The sequence below is a fragment of the Rattus rattus genome, chromosome 1 (assembly GCF_011064425.1).
Source record: "Rattus rattus isolate New Zealand chromosome 1, Rrattus_CSIRO_v1, whole genome shotgun sequence".
In the NCBI taxonomy this organism is placed as follows: Eukaryota; Metazoa; Chordata; class Mammalia; order Rodentia; family Muridae; genus Rattus; species Rattus rattus.
The window spans coordinates 27,078,615-27,099,244 of record NC_046154.1 but is presented as its reverse complement, the minus strand read 5'-3'; positions in this window follow the sequence as shown (position 1 = coordinate 27,099,244).

The window sequence follows — 20,630 nt, the reverse complement described above, 5'->3', positions numbered from 1 at the left end:
TACCCGACACATAGTAGGTGCTTTACCGAGGACAGCCAAGAGCAACAGTGACAACCCAAGCCCAGGCTGAGACCCAGATGACCCCTGCCTCTGCCTCACTTCCTCCAGTGTGTCTCACATTAATCCTACTTTAAAAAGCTGGATTCCCTCAGCAGATCCACTTCGTTGGAGGGAGCCGTACCCGTGAAGACAGAGCTGGTCAGGAAAGCTCCCCCGGCTTGCCCATCACTCCAGAGATCGATGAGCTGTGATTGCTGCTCCAGCATCTGTCAGCAGCTGCCTAATTTTAGCCGGATCTTTGCAGGCTCCCTGCCCTGCTCGTCCGCCCCCGTGGATGGCGAGAGACTCCGAGAAGCACCATTGATCTTTTGACTAAAGTGTCCTAATGAAATACAAATCTGTTGTCACTTAAAGAGCCATCTGTCATGGTGGCACAGAAGAAATGCTACCAGGAGAACAATAACCATAATTTCATTTTAAGACCCAGCCTTCCTCCCCCTTTCCCTGCCAGAGAAAAATCGATGTCTTTTACTGTTTCATTTTGCCATGGAGCAGTGGGGGAAAACCATCAACAGGATGTTAAAGATATTTCCAGTTTTGCGCCAGTACGCCGTTCAGGACCTCGCAACTTCTTGCATTGAATTAGTGCGTATTTGCATGGGGGCTTCATTCTGCTTTGGTGATCAGTGCTGTGTAAGTGGCACAGGGTACAGCAGGGTTCCCAGGGGGGACCATCAGCCTTGCACAGCCTTAGGACTGCCTGGGCAGAGTAAACAGCCTGCCATTGTCATTGGAGTATGAGATGTCCCTTAGTCCCCTGAATTGAGAGCTGATGGCCTTTGGGGATGTGATTAGATCCTGAGGGCTCAGACCCAATCAATTAATTAATCTATCGATGGATTTATGATATGATAGTATTGCTGGAAATGTTGAAGAATGGGAGACAGGGACTCCGTAAGGTAGGTCACGGGAGTGGGAGGGGGGATTGTAGCTTGCTGTAATGTCTTCCTTCCTGCTCCCTCTGCTTCCTGTCCATAATGAAGTGGGCAGTGCACCCTTGTGTTCCCACCTCCGAGATGTTTTACCACCAATGTGTGCGTGTGGCCAAGTGACTATGAACTGAGACAGGGAAAAACAAGTCACTCCTCCAGCCGCTGACGTTCACACCTGCCCCCATAATCCTTGCTCCATACTGCTGATCTACAGACAATCCATTCCCTGCCCATCACCCCACTGCCCCCTCCTTCCCTCATCTGCCGTGGCATTGCTTCTCAGAAGTCTCCTGGGAGCCTGTCACTCAGGGATACGGCTGTTCTTCCGTATCTGATCACAGTGGGTGCCTCACTAAGGAGCACCAAGAAGGACAGTGACAAGCCTGGAGAGACGGCTCAGCGGGTAAGAGCACTTGGGGCACTTGCTGAGGATTTGATTTTGGTTCCCAGCACCCAACAATGACTCACGACCAGCTGTAACTCCAGATCCGTGGGCTCTGGTGCCCTCTTCTGGCCACAGACGTCTCTGCAATCATGTGCACACACCCATCTCAGATTAACAAATATACATATAGTTCAAAGACAAACAAACATAAAACCCATACACATAATTTAGGAAAAAAAACCACCAAACCCTTCACAGTGTGGGTGTCTTCACCACTATGATGAAAAAATGCATATGATGGAGAGGCAGCAAAGATAGAAAAATGGAGCGGTACACATGCTATGGAGAGAGGTGGAACTGAAGAGGCGACTAGATACCATGGTGGCGAGGACCAGGCTGATGTGAGGAGTCTATGCTGCCACCTAAGGCCATGATGATGCTGCCAAAAGTCATGTCTAGGGCAGAGGTCCTATTGCCATCCAGGTCTATGTTGATATCCATGGTCTGTGTCAGCACTGAGGCCACGTGGATGTCTGAGCTCTAGGCTGTCCCCTGAAGCCATGTTGATGCCCACAGGCCATGTTGCCACCAAGGGCCATACTCATCTGTGTGGCCTGTGCTGTCACCTGAGGTCGTAATAATGCCTAAGTCCCTGATGCTGCTGAGGACCCTGTCTTGGTCCTTGGTCTACTGCAACCAGGGACCATGTTCTGTGGTCCCAGGAACCGTGTGACAGCTCACAATCAGTGCTCCTGCTGACTGTAAAGAACAAGGAAGCTACTGTCCCAATGAGATCGATGACCCCAGATGCACAGTTGACAGAGAGGGATACAAGAGGCTTCTGAGACCACCCTGCCCCCACCTCAATCCCCACCTTGTCAGAGAAGTAGCAATCTAAATAGAAAAACCAATGAAAGAACTCTTCATTCAGAAAGAACTGTGGTAAGGATGTTGAAGTCAGCTTCCCATCAAGGATGGCTCTGGCAGGGGTGGGGGAGGGGAATGACTCAGTTCTATCTAAGGGGCAGGCCACTGAGAGTTTGACCGTGCTCCAGTGAGTATATAGATAACACACACTGGACTTTTATATTTAAATTTTTGGGTTTTTATTCGAGGGGGGAAGGTCACAAGGGTGGGGGATAGACATGGAAGAATTGAGAAGTGATGGGGTACATGATGCAAATCCCCCAAAGAATCAGTACAAATATTAAGTTGGTAAGAAAAAATAAGAAAGTAACTCTTAAAAAATTAAACCTAGGGCTGGAGAGATGGCTCAGCGGCTAAGAGCACTGACTGCTCTTCCAGAGGTCCTGAGTTCAATTCCCAGGGACTACATGGTGGCTCACAACCATCTGTAATGGGATCCGATGCCCTCTTCTAGTGTGTCTGAAGACAGCTACAGTGTATTCATATAAATAAATTTTAAAAAATGTCTCAGGCTGAAACATTTCCTACTAAAAAAAAAAAATTAAACCTAGATCTCTCATACATAACCCAGATCTACCAATCATGGGGATTTACCCAAAGTACCCAGAGCCAATGCGTTATAGAGATCCTTGCATGTTAATGTTCACTACAGTCTTGGTCTCAAGAGCTAAGTTCTAGAGCCAGCCCACGTGTCCATCTTCATAAGAATGGATAAAAAAAGGCACAAAGACACAATGGATTTTTTTTTTCATCAAGAAAGAGGAGTGGACTTATACCGTTTGCAGAAACGTGGACACAGCTGGAAATAATATTGACTATAATAAGCCAGTTTCAGAAAGACAAATATTGTATGTTTTCACTCACTTGTGTTACTTGGTTTTATACAGATGTCTAATATCAAGCATGTATGCATATGAAGTGAAAGTAGGAGTGATATCTTCAAGGGGAGAGCAGGGGTTATGGGGAGGGGACGCTAAGGACAGGGGAAGGGAGACAGGGGAAGGTAGATGGGGAAGGGAGGGGGAGCTACTCAGGGGAGGGGAGGGCATAGGAAGAATATGCCAATGTATAACAATGTACGTCATGTGTATAACGGTACCGTGTACAGTGAATATACACAATGATATCTTAAAAAAAAAATAAAGTTTAAAAAAAGCGACTCCTCTCAAGTTGCTTGAGTCAAGCATTTGATGACCGAGAGCTCAGAGCCTGTGATGGGCTCAGGATATAATGGTTTTATGGGAAATACTGCTGAGTAGCCGGGACCCAGCTGTCTACCCAGCAAATAGCAGACACAGATGGGCAGTGCCTGGAGGGAGGGAGGAGAGGTGCTACTGCGCGAGGTGCCTGTTCTCCTGGTGTGGATGGACTGAAGGTGTGAATGGTGAAAGCCTCCGCATGTCTAGCTGCTTTCGGATGGAAGATCTTTGAGACCTGGGGAAGATAAGCTGACTCCTGTGTCACTCAGTGATTTGACAGCAGAAGAAGAGAAGCTGAGTTCCCTCTGGTCAGCTCCATCTAGAAAGTTCCTTCAGTCTCTGTTCATGTGTCCCAGAGTCTCAGCTGGTGTTGGCTGACGTTTCAGTGTTGGCGGCGGAGGAAACCTTGAGAGAACATGTAAAGAGCGAATGATGTCCCCAGTGAACGTCCATCACTGAGGTAGGCACGGCCATGTCGAGAAGGAACGCCTCAGACATACGGAGACCTGGCCAAGTCTTCCCCTTGTGGGATGTTCTCGGAACTGGCAATGCCTCGGGGAGGAATGTTGGCAGTATGTGCAAAGCTGGCAACCAAGCCTCCTCTTCCAGGATGTTCACAGCCTGAGGCTGCTCGCCCATGGAGACCTCCAACCACGACTACCTCAACCTTCCCTCTGCTGCACAGAATAAACACTCGGGTTCCTGTTGTTGTGGTCCTTGGTGCCAGTCAAGCAGAATGCGCAGGGCCCGCCCAACCCTAGCTTTTCTGTACTTGTGTCTCTGTGGCTGCTCTCTCTCTATCTCTTGATGCACCAGCCAGAGTTCAGGAATCCAAGATGCACAGGACACAGAACTTTATGTATGCTCTTTCTTCTGCCTCTGTTTTTTGTTTGTCCGACCATCTCTCTCTCTCTCTCTCTCTCTCTCTCTCTCTCTCTCTCTCCCCCTCTCTCTCTCTCTCTCTCTCCTCTCCTCCCATGTATGCACAAGCCAATTGTTGATATCAGCCTTCCTCAATTACTTTCCATCTTAAACATTGAAGTTGAGTCTCTCATTTGAGCTACTCTGGCCAGCCAGCTTCCTCTGAGGATCCCCTCCCATGCTGGGGCTGCAGGTGGGCCAATTTGCCTACTGAGCATTCGTGGGAGCTAGGGATTTGAACTCCAGTCACCACACATGCACAGCAAGCGCTTTCCCCACCGAGCCATCTCCCTCGCACCAGGAATACGCTTTTCATCAAATCAGCTTTGCTGAAGTGCAACTGCGATCAAACGCGACCGTGAGCATTCAGTTTGATGAGGTTTGACGGGCGCCCACAGGTGTCTGCTCTCCCTCGCAGCCGCAGCTCAGACATTCCCATTAACTCCGAGATCTTCCCTCTGGTCTCTTTGCAGTCAAATCCTCTCCCCCGCACCTTTGTCTGACCTCTGTAACTTCATTTTTGTCTTTTTTAAAGTTCAGATAGATGGATTTGTACAATTTTCATTCTCTGTCTTTTTCAAAATCCGACACGACACCTTAACGTTACCCCATGCTGCTGGACGTCAGTTGCTTGTAACATTTTTATTACTGCGTAGTGTTCCAGTGCGTGGATGTGTTCTATTTTGCTCGGCTCTTCGATAATTGATGGACTCTTTCTATAACACTCATATTTTCACACTCGTCTTTGAGCAGAGAGTTATGACTTTTTTTCTCACTGGCAAATAAACATCCAGTGGTGGTTGGAGCATAGCACAGATGCACGTTTAATATCTTAAGATCTAGTCAAACGGATTAGAAAAGTATCCAGTTCTCATTCCTGTCTCACTGTATGAGAGAGTCCCAGGGGAGCAGCAGCCTTGCCCACACTTGGGGTCAAGCTTGTCAACTTTAGCTTCTCTAGTAGCTTCATGACATCACCTTACAGCAGCTGTAATTATGTTTCCCTGATGACGGATGCCACTAAATAGCTTTTGAATGTGTTTGTCATTACACATTACCCCAGTTCCCTTTAATTATTAACCTGATGTAATGTAGAGCCATCTGGGAGGGGAGCCTCAACTGAGAAATTGCCTAGGTGGGATTGGTCTGCCGGCATGTCTGTAGGGGATTGGCTTCATATTTAATTGGTTGAGGAGGGCCCTGCCTACTGTAGGTGGTACTATTCCCTGGGCTGAGCTGCATAAGAAAGTGAGTGAGGAATTGAACCAGAGAGTGTCGGGCTCCAACATCCTTTACATTCTTGAATCCACTTCTATTACTTTTTTCTTCTGACTGTAGTTACAGTTTTGTATTTCTGTGCACACCTAGTAAGTTTTCTTGGGTAGTAGACAACCTGTGTGCTGTTGCTTACTGTGTTGAATTATATTTCTTTAAATAGGGTTAGATTTTGCTTTGAGAAGCAGTTGAATGATTCTAGACCACTTAGATAATTTTGGAGTTTTCTGCTGAGCCTTTTAAAGTGGATTCCGAGGGTGTATTCACCAAAGGTCAGTGCTGCCCGAGTTTCAGAATGTGATGCCGTGTTGATTACAATATTCTTCCACTCTAGTTCCCAGCCCTGTAGGAGCTTCCAAATTCTTCTGTCCTTTCTCTTCTTGAGGTTTTTTTCCCTGGCCTGAAGTACTTTCCTTCCCTCCATGGCAGAATATTCTCTGCCAGTTTCTTAGCCGGACCCTTCTAGTCTAGATCCCTTTCCTCCTCTGCACTGTCCAGTTTCTGCATTTTAGCCAATGGGGCCTTTCAGAGCCCAGGCCCCGCCTCTTCCTGTGTGGATCTCTTGAGTTCTGCTGTAGTCTGGAAGCTATTGGCTCAGCTCACAGTCTCCTCTGTCATTATCGTCTGGCACAACCGTGGCGCTATGTCTAGGAACTGTTGTTTTCTTTAGCCTTGTTCACTTCTCTAGTTACAAAGGACAAGAGGATACATTCTATCCCCACCGATTAAGCGGGACTACAAGGTCCAAGTTCAACTCCTGTGATTTTCCCAGTGGTTTGTTTTTTGTTTTGTTAATTTTATTTTGTTTCTTTTGTTTGTTTGTTTGTTTACACACACTTAAACATTCCAGCTAAGAGTCTGATTCTTTCTTTCCGGGTGGAATCTGTCGTGGAGCCCTGAGTTTTAGGTTGAGGGAGCCTCAGAGTGAAGAGGTCACCCAACTGCCTAGCCACCCAGTAAATATCTAACTCTTGTACCTTCTCAGCTGACCTGCCACCTGCTTGGAACCAGGCCCACCCTCTGCTCAGAGCTGGCCTCTGTTCACAATTGCCATTCAACCCTAGGCAAGGACACAACAGGGCCAGGGCCACAGCAGGTGCTCAGTAAACACCTGCTCTCTGCATTCAAAAATAAGAGACTCATACATTTTTAAAAATGCTTAGTCAGCACCCGCTGTGCACCAGGCTCCAGGCCAGACATTTGGCTGCATGGATGAACCCATCCCCCAACAACCCATATGATCCCATTATACAGATGAGAAGTCAGAGGGTCTTAAGGACTGGAACTAGCCAGGGTCCTGTGGTCTGGTAGACCCTGTGATCTGGTAAGTTCTGTGGTGGTCAGACTCAAGTCTCCACCCACTTCAGTACTACAAAGTGTAAACCCACCTTCACCCCACCACAGAGCTTAGTCATCTATGTCGGACTTCTCTGCCCATGCACCTGCCTCTCCCATCAGACCTTGAGCCCCTGAGGACAGACACCTTGCTGTATACCTCCACGTTACCCAGGCTCCGTGGCTTAGAACTACTTCTTAGGCTAAGGAGACAGATTTGCTGAATCCCGGCCTGTCCGTTGATAGCTTCGGTCTGAGCTAGCTGCTGCCTGCAGTCCCTAACGCTGTGACCCTTTAATACAGTTTCCCATGTTTCAGTGACCCACAACTGTCAAATTATTTTCATTGGTGCTTCGTAACTGTAATTTTGCTACCGTTATAAACCGTAATGTAAATATTTTTGGAGACAGAGGTTTGCCGGAGGGGTCGGGACCCTCAGGCTGAGATCCACTGCTGTAGGAGGGGTGCATTTGAGAGCTAGGAAACGCAGGCTGCTTGATACTAGAGGCTGACACATTCTTTCTTTTCACTCACCTTCCCTGAAGCCCCATCTTCCGGGGTGACATTGTCTTCCCTGGGACCTAGGAAGCTAAGAGATGTCGCCAATGTTGAGGCAAGCAGCTATTGCCACCAGCCCTGCTGAAGCTAGGAACCTTCCATTTGCTTTATTGGTTTTTTTTTCCCCAAGCAATGGAAACTTAGCCAACAGTTCAGCTGAGACTAGGTCCAGCTGGAACTGAGCTTCTCCTACTGCCTCTAGGAGTGACCTCCTGGCTGGGCTTCGCAGGGGGCAGAGAGCAGGAAAAACTGGTCTCCGAGACTCTGTTTACTTCCTCTAGCTCCAGGCTCCCTTAAACGAGGCACAATTACCTTCTAATCTCTGTGATTTCTACTCACTGCTCCTAGAAAAGCCCCACTTTACATTTTTAGGTGGAGAAATATGTGAGGGTTAAAACCATATGATACCACGTAGAAAGCCGAGGGTGGAGAATGCCTGCCAGCTCTTTCTGCGCTCTGGGGCTTCTTAATGGAAAAATGGAGCCAGATGGGCTGAGAAGGCAGGCTGACATCTGCTCCCCAGAAAACTGGGGGAGCTTCTCCAAGACGCTCACTATGGGGTGGGGGAGGGGCATCAGAGTCACATTTTATCCTCTCAAGTCTGGTGCAGCCTTGATACCTTCTGTCCCATGCCTTGCTTAGACCGCCTGCAGATCAGAGAGCCCTTCGGCCCCAGGGAGTGCCTCTTCTCCCTTTCCTCCTTCCCACAGCATCTCCATCTTCCGTGAGGTCAGAGGGCAGAGATAAGGATACATGATACAGAGTCGAGCAAAGTGTGCTGTCCCACCTGCTGCTTTCTGCAAACTGGAAACTCGAGGAAGCTTCAGTACGGGTTGGTCTAGGTCCAGCGGCATGGGAAAGCCAGCCATGGGTCTGAATGCACAGGGCAGAAAGCCTTCTGATTGGGTGCAGTTTCCAAGGACAGGAACTAGAACGCCTCGGAGCAAACAGAAGCCTGCCCGGTCCATCCTTGTGGTATTCAGGCCCCAGAGGACTTGGGGGACCGGGGTTCCCACCACTGAGCAGCAGGCCCTGTTATCAGGGGTTCTCACATACTAACACTGCTAACCTAAACACCACAACTCTTTTATACAGTTCTTCACATTGTGGTGAGCCCTAACCATATAACTATTTTTGTTTCTACTTTGTAACTGTACTTTTGCTACTGTTACGAATTGTAATGTAAATAACTGAGGTTTTCGATGGTTTCAAGCAACCCCTGTGAAAAGGTCATTCTACAGTTGGGGTCGTGGCCCTTGGGTCGAGAACCACGACTCAATCCTCATCTGTGGCTGGAGCGCTCATCTCTAGAACTACAACACAGACTCACAAGTAACACTCCACCTGCCACCCGGGACTTCTCAGGTCAGGTCATCCCGCGGGCGATATTCAGTTTAGAGAAGTGACGGACGTGGACCACAACCATCCCGGAAGTAGCGTCTCCCAGAAGTGAGCTCGGCAAACCGAATGCTCCTGTGTGCACACGTCCCACGCCAAGCTCCCAGCAGCACTCATGAGCTACCATCAGATGAGCCGACCGGCTCTTGGGAGGAACTACGGCTCCTGCTGATAGAAAGAGATTGACACAAGAAGGAAAGAAAAAGCTGGAGTCAGGCTGCTGATAAGACTCAGTCGCCTCTCTGGATTGGGATGGTGACAATATGATCGAACTCAAATCGTTAGGCTTGGCCACAGGTGTCTGCTGAGCCATCTCGCTGGATCTTTATTGGTCATGTGAACAGCAATATCTTCTTTCATTGTGCCCTGCTTCTGTTCTTTCCGTTTTATTGAGCGCTCCAGCCACAGATGAGGATTGAGTCGCGGTTCTCGACCCAAGGGCCACGACCCCAACTGTAGAATGACCCTTTCACAGGGGTTGCTTGAAACCATCGAAAACCTCAGTTATTTACATTACAATTCGTAACAGTAGCAAAAGTACAGTTACAAAGTAGAAACAAAAATAGTTATATGGTTAGGGCTCACCACAATGTGAAGAACTGTATAAAAGAGTTGTGGTGTTTAGGTTAGCAGTGTTAGTATGTGAGAACCCCTGATAACAGGGCCTGCTGCTCAGTGGTGGGAACCCCGGTCCCCCAAGTCCTCTGGGGCCTGAATACCACAAAGATGGACCTGGCCTCACCCGTGCTAGGCAGCTAACGTTACACCGGGAAACTACATGTCCAGCCCTGAATATACAGTCAGTTGCTATATTCAGATCTGTGAATGTTTTGTGCATTTTTATTTGAGTAAGAAATTTCTACCCCAAGGTCAGAAGCAGTACTCAGTGCTTCCTGGTTTAAATTTTTAATTTTTTTTTATTATTTTATAGCAAACTTTCCCTTTAGACTGTAATCTTTATACATATGCACACACATTTATATATATATATATTTATGTGTATGTGTGTGCATGTGTATGCACATGTGGATGTATATAGAGACCAGAGGTCCGTTTGCCCTCTACAGGGCTGGCTTCCTGGTACTGTGCATCTCATCGCCTTCTGCCCCAGACTCAGTTCCCACCTCTAGCAGAGTCCACGCTCCACAGAACTCACTTTGCCCTGGACCAACAGTGCGACCTCTGTGACAGAGGCTTCTCACAAATCACACTTGTCCTTCAAAGTGATTTTCCCAGGAGAACACCGGACTAGCCTATCACATCCCAGGAGCCTCTCCTGAGATTCCGGGGGGCCCTAATGGCGTTGTGTTTAGAGCCTGACATTTTAAGGATGGCAGTTCTTCCTGTCTATAACCACATTCCACCCCACCCCCAATTCCGTTTTCCTTTTACGTCCTTCAGTAAAGCATTATAATTTCCTCTTTAAAGGTCTTTCACATAGTTTACTGGATTTATTTCTCAGTGCGTTGGGCATTTATTGGAGCTTTGGAAGGAGGCAGAGCTCTGCGGTTCCATCACTTAGGAAGGAACCCCATGATCCTAGGCAGGTCTTAAATGGCTCTGTCCTCTGTTTCCTCATAAACCATGACGCCCTCAGCACAGAGTGGCCATGGGGACTGAATGGAATGAATGAGTGTGACACTTTTACAATGCTGGAAACACCTGATAAATGCTGGGTTGTCCTGGAGCCCTCATGGAGTTGTGTATCTGAATGTGTGTGTGTGTGTGTGTGTGTGTGTGTGTGTGGTGTGTGTGTGGCTGCCCAAGGTATAAGCTGAGATTCACGATTGCTCTGGACCCAGCGAGAGATTATACCTTAAAAAATAAAGTGGAGTGCGATTGACCAAGACTCCTCATGTTGACGCCTGGCCTCTACAGATGCATACGTGCACATCTGCACACGAATGTGCATGTGCACACACACCACATACACATAAAGAAAAAAATCAGGAACGAGGCCAATACACCAAATGCTCAGCCCACACATGACCAAGAGTGATGGCCAAGAGTGAACAACATAATGTTATTCATGGTATTTAGCAGCAATGCTAACCTGCCAAGCACCCTCCTAGCACAAGGATTCAGGTGCTAAGCACCAAAAGAGCCAAACCACAAGGCAGGATGTGCGCCGGCAGCAGCCGTGTGAAAGGATGTTAAATTTCCCTCCTAACCAAGGACATGTGTAGGCAAAGAAAGGACGTTTTCACTTAGCTGATATATAAATCGGGAGAGGATTGACAAGACCGCAGAGCTCCTGGGGAGTCAGGCACCCTGGTGCTCAGAGGACACTGGTGCTAATGGACTGGCCTTGGCAGGAAGGCAGCTCAGCGACAGGTGTCTCCATGGGAAATGAGCGTCCCTTTCTTCCGCACGCTGTCCCAGAGCTTCTGGAAGGAAACCGGTCACACGAGTTAACAAGGGAGCGCGCAGCAGGGTTTCTGTGGAACCGGGTTTACTTCATAGATCAAAGATCCGCAAATGGGAGGCTGGCTGTTCCTCTCCGAGCAGGGCTTTAAAACGGAGCAGAATATAACACAATGATGTAAAATGAGGCAATCCTGCAGCTGTTAAAGTGGAAAGGCCCCCCACAGTGCCCCACTGCAGAGAAATGAAAAAGGGGGGCACCAGCCAAGAGCACATTTACCACATTTAAGGGTGTGGAGAGAAGAAAATGCAAAATGCCAAGAATATTAGCAATGATTGTAGTTGAGGGGATCGTGTGTGTGTGTGTGTGTGTGTGTGTGTGTGTGTGTGTGTGCAGTTGCCCTTACATGTTTATGTGCACATGTGTGTTCAGGTGCATGGGTGTGGTGTAAGGAGGTCAGAGGTTAACAGTGAGCATCTTCCTCAAATGCTCTCCACCTAGTTTTTGAGAAAGGGATCTTGCTGGTCCTGGAGCTCACTGATTGGCTAGTCTGGCGGGCCTGTGAGCTCCAAGGATCTGTCTGTATCCTCCCATTCCAGAACAAGGACTTTAAGTGCACACTGCCATGCCTAGTTCTTTGTTTATTCGAACTGGGGAACTGGAACTCGGTTCCTCACACTTGCATGACAAGCACTTTGCTTCCTGAAATTCTGCCCGGTTTTGCCAGAATAAACCCACCCTGATTTCTGCAGAAACACAGTCTGTTTCCCCTTCCTTTTTGTTTGCTTGCCAAAGTGGACATTTTTGATTGTATGCCTATAGACTGTATTCCTCTATAGTGCATCATGCATATTGGGCAGCAATAAATACACATTTGCCTGGTACCATGCATTAAATCCAAGAGGTCCAGCCTATAGTTAGAGATCGTGGGGTCATACATGGATTTGTTTTGAGTGACAGGAGAACATGACAGATATCCTGAGTCAAGGGATACATATCCTTGAAGGTCTCATGATCTGTTTGGAATCGTGTTTCCCATTCCACGGTGAGAATGGGCTAAGAGAAAGCCATCTTCTATCAAAAGCTTCCCTTCCATCTTTTGAGCCTGGCCCGCTGAGGGAACTCACTGAAGGACTCATGTTTCTCTGTGGCACTGAATCCGCAGGCAGGTTGCACATTTCCCATCCGCACACACTCAGCGTGTGAGCGCATGAGCTCCCTGCACTGGTGCGGGCTCCAAGTTCTGAAATGGCATTCATGGCTGTGCCTTTCATCTGTTGCATTGATTAGCTTTTCAATTACTGCAGACTTCTGAAATCAGTATCTATCAGTATCAGCTAGGATTTAGCCTCCCCTGGGGACTTCTCCTACCCATCCTTCCCTGTCCCTCCTCTGTGTGCATTTAAGCTGACTGGTGAGGAACCTTTATTTTTATCCTGCCCACCCACTCCCTGCTGTTGGGGGAACTCTTTCCCTGGGGCACCGATGACAGAGTAAAGCCAGGATTGATTTCACCAAAGTCCAACCTGGGGAATCAATCAGTGGGTTTTGGGCATTCTTACAGTGTCTGAGTAAGGGGCTACTTATAAAAGTGTGGGTGCTCCCAAAGCAGCTTCACTTCCAGAAAGTCTCAGCCCAGCATGGATGACAACATCCCCATAGCTTCATAGAGTTGTGTTCTCATACCATGAGAGATACAGGCAATCTGGGGTAGAAATATATACAGTTAGTTAGGAAGTACAAGAGGGAGAGACCTCACTCTCCTGTCTTTATGAAGGAATGTTAACAGAAAACAGGCCAGTCTTTTTGTTTGATGAAATAGTGTGTGTGTGTGTGTGTGTGTGTGTGTGTGTGTGTGTGCACGCACATCTGTGAGCATGGGTCCCCGTGGAGCCGTTTGACCCCCTGGAACTGCAGTAATAGGTATTTGTCAGCTTCTGGGCTTGAACCAAACTCAGGTCCTCTGCAAGAGCAGAGCACAGTCTTAAGCGCTGAATCCCCTCTCCAGTCCAGCCCGAGTCTCTTGTAAGTAGTCAGAGCTACTCTGAAGAAGACCTCACTGTTGTGTTCAGAGGCCAGCGCTCTGCAACACCTGCCTGTCACCTGCCGCTACACCACCTCAGTCAGTCTGTGGGGAGTGTGGGGGCTACTTCAGAGATTGGATGGGCTTTATTTTTGACAGACCACTTGCTACATTTAACAACTAAGTTTTCAAAAAGACAAAGACAGAGGACTGAAGGGATGAAGGCTCAGGTTAAGAGCGCTTGCTGTTCTCCCAGAGCACCCAAGTTCAGTGCCCAGCATTCACTCTGGGCAGCTCACAGCGGCCTGTAACTCCAGCTCCAGGGGATTGAACACCCTCTTCTGGCCTCCTTGGGCACTATGCCCATGTGTGCAAAGACAGAGACACACATGCATACCTGCAATGATGATGATGATGATGATGATGATTATAAAATAATAAAATAAATGATTAGAGTACATTGCCATATTACCTTACTGCAGAGCACAGGGTTACTTGGATGCCTAACTTGAAGATTTTATCAATCATATTGCCCAGCTCTTTAAATAACCTTTCTTCAAGATATGTAACTGGACATGGAGAACCTTTGAAGTCTCCATAGAAGGTTGATTTGTTTCAGTTGGATGTATCTTTGCATCTCCCGAGGTTTCTAATTCATACATTTGAATATTATGTAATCGGTTCCCGTTGATTAAAGTCTGGTGTATCTTTAGGCTCATTGCATTGTTAATCATATAAAAATGACCTCATCCATCCCACTGGGTTTCCTTTGTTACTGGACTTGGTGGAATAGGCCTGTAATCCCAGCTGTGATCCCCGAGGAAGAGGGATTACAAGATCAAGGCCTGGCTGGGCTACAAAGTGAATTCAAGGCCAACTGGCAACTTAGTGAGACTCTGTCTTTTTTTTTTTTTTTTTAAAAAAAGACAAAGATGGCTGGGGGCACAGTTTTGTGGTGGAGTTTTGCTCTTGGTTTGCCCTTTTGACCTCGTCTGCTTTTATTCAATTCTGCCCTCCTGTGGTGCTGTCCTCCACTCTCTGTGGTGTGTGTGTGTGTGTGTGTGTGTGTGTGTGTGTGTGTGTTGTGTGGTGTAGGAATATATGTGTATATGTATGTGTGCTGTGTGTGTAAAATGTGAATGGTGTGGTCTGAGTATGTTTTGTGTGTGTGTGTGGTGTGTATGTATGTGGTGTATGATGTATGTATGTTTGGTGTGGTGTATATGTATGGTATGATGTGTGTGTGTGTGTGTGTATTTGTGTGTGTGGTATTTTTGTGGTGTGTCTGTGGTGTGGGGTGTATGTATCTGTGTGGGGTGTGTGTGTGTGTGTGTGTGTGGGTATAGGAATATATGGTATATGTGTTTGTGTATTGTGTGTGTAAAATGTGAATGATGTGGTCTGTGTATGTTATGTATGTGTGTGTGGTGTGTATGTATGTGGTGTGTGATGTATGTGTGTTTGGTGTGGTGTATGTGTATGGTATGATGTGTGTGTGTATTTGTGTGTGTGGTGTGGGGTGTGTGTGTATGTGTGTCTGTGATATGTTTGTGGTGTGGGGTGTGTGTGTATGTGTGTCTGTGATATTTTTGTGGTGTGTGTGTGTGTGTGTGTGTGCATGGTGTACCTATGTGTGCAGCTCACTTCTGCACCTTATTTGTTTATCTTGATTAGGTTTATTCATTCTACTTCATGCGTGAGTATTTTTATATACATGTGTGTATGTGCATCTCCTGAGTGTTTGGTGTCCGTGGAGGTCAGAAGAAGTCATCAGATCCCCTAGAGCTGGAGTTACAGGTGGTTGTGAGCCACCCTGTGGGTGCTGGGAATCGAACCTGGGTTCCCTACAGGAGCAACATGTGTTCTTAACTATCTTTCTAGCAGTGCATCTTATTTTCTGGGACATGGTCTTTCTGTGAACCTGGGTCTCATGGACTCCACCCCTAACATCCCTTTGCCTGTGTCCTCCAGTGCTGTGCTGCAGACCCTTGCCACACGCCTGGCTTTTCTTAGGTGAGCTCTGGGCATCCAAGCTTAAGTCCTCAAGCTTGCCCAGTTAGCACTTCACTGAGCCATCTCCCCAGCTCTGATGCTGTTTGAAGTGCCTATTGGATTGAAAGAGAATTACCTCAGAGGCTTGTAGGTCTGCATGCTTAGCCCCCAGACAATAAAGTGTTTAGAAAGAATTAAGGGATGCAGCCTATTGGAAGAGGCGTGGCCTTGTTGGAGAAAGTGTGGCCTTGTTGGAGAAGCTGTGGCCTTGTTAGAGGAGGTGTGACCTTATTGAAAGGGGTGTGGCCTTGTTGGAGGAGGTGTGGCCTTGTTAGAGAAGGTGTGACCTTGTTGGAGGAGGTGTGGCCTTGTTGGAGGAGGTGTGGCCTTGTTAGAGAAGGTGACCTTGTTGGAGGAGGTGTGGCCTTTTTTGGAGGAGGTGCGGCCTTGTTGAAAGGGGTGTGGCCTTGTTAGAGAAGGTGTGACCTTAGTTGGAGGAAGTGTGTCTCTGGCAGTGGGCTTTGAGGTTTCTTGAGTTCACACCAGGCCCAGTGTCACTCTTCTCCTTGCCACCTGCATGTTGCTATGCTCCCTGTCATGATGATCATGGATTAACCCTCCGAAGCTGTAAGCAAGGCCCCAATCAAATGCTTTCTTTTATTAGAGTTGCCTTGGTCGTTGTGTCTCTTCACAGCCACAGAACAGTAACTAAGACACCCGTCTCCCTGGGTATTTCTGGTAGAGTAATCATTTCTCCGCTCACAGTGATAGATCCCTTTACCAGCCTTATTTATCTGACAATGGCCGTTTTCTGTTGCTTTCACTCATTTCTCTGTGTCTGTCCTATGCTTTTTGTGACACCCACTGCTGTCTTTGTGCTTTACGGCTTTTTATACCTCCCCGTTTTGATACTGTGTTGACAGGCGTGCTGGTTTAAATCTCATTTCTGTCCTTTTAAATGAGGTGGATGGTCTGCATTTCTCAACTGAGCAAAGTTTTCAGCTTTCCTATTACATTTTTTTTTCTGTGTGTGTGACGGAGGCATGGCGTTACGGATATGGTATGAGGTCAGAGGACAACTTGTAAGAGTCTTTTTGTCTCCCGGGGATTGAACTCAGGTCATCAGACTTAATGGCAATCACCTTTATCAACTGAGCCATCTCATTGGCCCTTAGTTAATCCACTATCCCCCTATCCATAACCCACCACAAAGAAGAGATCTCCAACAGTGTGCTGTTGTCTTACTCTACCCTCCCCCAACACACCTTGACTTTCATCGGTAGGATGTCCCTTCTCGGCTATCATCTTCAAATCTTTATTCCATATTGGATAGCTTTTCTCTCAAGACCCTCCATCGTGTATTCTGTTCCGGAACCATTGTGACAGCATTTGGTCCAACTCTGTTCTTAAAATTATTCTGGATGCCCAGGCTCGCCGCCCTGTAGATTGGGCTGCTGTGAGTTCTTTGAATGATCTTCTGGTTGGTTGGATTAAGTCCTCAAGTAGCTTCTGCTGGAGGCTTAGGGAGGGCTGACTTTGCTGAGCCCTTGCATATTTTAGAATGCATTTCTCTTATAGGACGTTGGCAGCTAGGCTATACACATAATTCTCGATTAAAATCGTTTCCCTGGACGCAGCTTTGCAACTCATGTTCGGTGGGGCTCGCTCCTGAAGCCAGGCAGATAGAAATTAATTCTCCCTTTATCTTCTCCCTTGACATATGACCTATCTCCCAGCCCCTTTCCTCTAAACCTGGGTTTGCTGGAACTGACAGAATGTTAGCAGCTGGGATTGCAGCACAGGCTCAGACTAGAGTGGCCTGGATTTCCTGCTGCTTCCACAGGTCTCTCGGAGCGTGGTGCTTGGCTGGTCCTCTGCTTTTCCACAAGGGGCTCATCTGAACCAAAGCAGTGGTCTGGAATCTGGTCTACCCATGACGGGCAGAGCCTCTGCTGCTGTCTGAAGGACTGGGCTGAAAACTCAGCAGCCCTGTTGAGCGGCTGAGTCAACCATAAGCAGTAGAGCCTGGTCACCAACTGTCTTGCCTACCCAGTTCCTCTCTTGCTATGTGACCTTGTTCATATCTTGACCATTTCTCTGGATTTAAGTTAACTGATTGTTTTTGAGAGAGGTCTTACCTGTCCTAGGCTGGCCTCAAACTGAATATGTAGCCCGAGATGAACTTGAACTTCTGATCCCCTCTGAGGACTGAGGTGTGCACCACCCCTCCCAGTTTTATTTATTCAACGCTGGGAGTGGAACCCAGGGGTCTCATGCATGCTAGACGTGCGTTCTACCAACCAAGCTACGTCCCGGTCCTGGGTTACTTTTAATGTAACATGAAGGGTTGATTGCCAGGTGACTCCAAGGGTCACTTCTAATTGCAGGACCTGGGTTCTGATGAAGGATTTGGGAGAGAGAAGGAGAGTATCCTAGAAGCACAGAGACACGAAGAAGCCACAACAGAGGAAAGGGATTGAGGGACAGGCTTGTGTCCGGCCGTGTACGGTTTGAAGACTCACGTAGAGGCTGATCAGGAGCTGGAGGATTGGTGTCTGTCCCACACCAGAAGTCAAGCTACCTCAATGTCACCTGCTCCTTAACCTCGTCAGTCACTTTGTGCCCCATCCCACTGCCCAGTCGGCCTCGATGCCAAGATGTCACCCCAGCATCCTTGAGCTTGAGGTCCTCTCCAAACCTTCTTCCCTGTCCTCACCCAGCAACCCCTGGCTGTCTTCATCCCCCTGCCTCATCTCTGTCTCCACTGACTCTAACATGCAGGTGTCAACACTCTCTGTTCCCTATTCATAGCTTCCCAAACTATTTAGTGTGAGATTTGAGGCTTAGGGATATAGACCCAAGGCAGGGGACCTGGAGACCACAGAGCAGGGCTCTAAACAAAGCAGGTGCAGGGTGTAAGTAGCAAACTCCGTGTAGGTACGACTAGAAATGGAGCTATTTTTACGTTTGCCATTTTCAATGATGAGAGTCTTTAGAAAGAATTTCTGGGACTCGGGGCTAGCCTTGAACTCCTCTGGGGGGCTCAGGGCTAGCCTTGAACTCATCGATCCCATAGCCATCCCACGCTATCAGTACAGCCGCCTGTCATCCTGTAGGCTATTCTGATGACTAGTGGTGAGGACTCTGCTGCTGCAGCTCTCCGGATAGGGCGGCAAGCCTCCAGGCCAGCAGGTGCCTCAGGCAGTGCATTCCTCTGCAGTGCAGAATGCTCTCCCAGCCTCAGCTGACCCATCCTTCTTCCTCACCCTTGGCCACTTTTCCTCTGTGTTCCTGGCCTCTGGTAAACTTCTGTCCTTGAATTCTTGGCACATCCTGCATACCAGCCTGTAGCCCAAAGGCTATTTAGGGCTTCACCTTGCAGATAGCCCTGGCCTTGAAGCCAGACTTCCTTTAAGGAGGGTGTATGTTATTCTTGAGATCCCCTTGGCCCAGCAGGACCCCTTCCTGTCAGAGCCTTCACACTTGAGCTGGTTGGGTTTTGTCACCACAAACCTAAATGTGTCTGGGGAGCGGAATGGAATCTTCGTTGAGTAACACCTCTGTAAGATTGGCCTATAGGCAGTTCTTGGGGTCTCATCTCGAATAATGATCAATGTGGGAGAGCCCAGCTCACTTGGGAAGTGCCACCCCCGGGACAGGTTGTCTAAGATGATCCCACAGGGAGGTCAAGCTGTTCTTGTCAGCTCTGCTCCCGCTGAAAGCTGAGGTAGGTAGCACTGTGTGACGGTCAGCTCTGGGTGGGTGACTGCTTCCGGTGTGCTGAGGCTTCAGCTCCCGTGTGAGGGGAAACGAGCAGAGCCAAGGCACGTGTCCAGGCCTCAGTCCAAAGAGAACATGGAGAAAGAAAGCCAGAAGGCAGCGAGCCTAACCTTAGTCACTCAGGATCACCCCCTTTCTTCTCCCAGGTCTGCACAAGCCACACTCAAAATGTCCGTTTGTCATCTTGTCTCCCTGCTATGATCTCCCGGAGCCTCCCTGTGACTCCCATAACCTGCACTTCTCTGCCCTGCAGCAGCCCAAGTGCAGACCAATGCCCCATCCCACGAGAACCTTCCAGAGGCAGGTGGCTTTCCCAAAGCCTAAAGAAACTTATATTAGAGGGCCGTGGCTCTCCAAAGCCCCTTTCGGGGCCCCAAGTGCTACAGCTAATGAGCGTTGTCGATTCATAAGATTAATGAGGATTAGAAAGAGCAAAGAGAACCTGCTGTGCCCTCAGATCTCACCATGCGCATAGAAAGGATCCTTAACAGAGCATTTCCCTAACCTGACAGCAGCTCTGAAAGTTCCCATGACGTCATCTGCAGCACAGTCTGAAGGTGAAAGACACTTGGAAGGGTGGATGACAGAAACCGGTTCTGAGGAGCTGTCTGCAGGAGAGCCTGGCCCTGTTTTCTATTCTTCTGAGAATGCTCAGGCAGTGTGGTGGCGGTGATGTGCCCCAAAGAGCTTAGGGGATGAAGCCAGGAGACATCAGGGTGCAGTGGGATTTGCTTCAGTTCCACACCGCTGTTGGCAAATTGTTGGCTTTTAAAAACCCACAGTTTATTGTGGCTTGGTTGCTCAGTTTAAGTAAATATTAATTTGCTTGTTTAGTTTTGAATCTGATGCTTCATCTTTATTCTCGTGTGCACGCAGTGTTTGGGTATGTATGTGTTTGTTTGCATGTGCACATTTGTGTGGGTAAGCACGAGCTTGTGCACACACACATGTGTGTGTGCGGGTGTGTGTATGTGTATGTATGTGTGCACGTGCCCACGTGCCTGCATACAGCAGGGGAGAGGGATAAATACACACACAGACACACAGACACAATGCCCCAGATAGACTGATTTTCACTAGACTTAGGGTCAGTCTGTGCCCCAACAAACCTGTTGGACATGTTCCTCTCCTGGATAAGCTAATTAAAACAGTCAAATTAAGAGTAAACAAACAAACAAACAAAGAGATTTATTCAATGTGGTCACATTCCCCTAACCCCCATAGTCTATCCTTGGGAGCCTGGTATGAGGCTTAGGCTAGAGCAGAGGCTGGAGTTACTCATCTCTGAGGAGTCCTGGTTGAGAAGGATCTGCCCATCTGTGATGCATCACTCTCCTGCAGGTGGCCCCCTCCCCTGCGAGCTGGTCAAACTACAATCTCTTTCCCATGTGGCTGGCCCATCTTTAGGCTTTCTCTCCTCCAATCCAGGGGAAGGAGGGCTATTCTAATGTTGGGAACTATTGAATCTGATAGCCGAAAT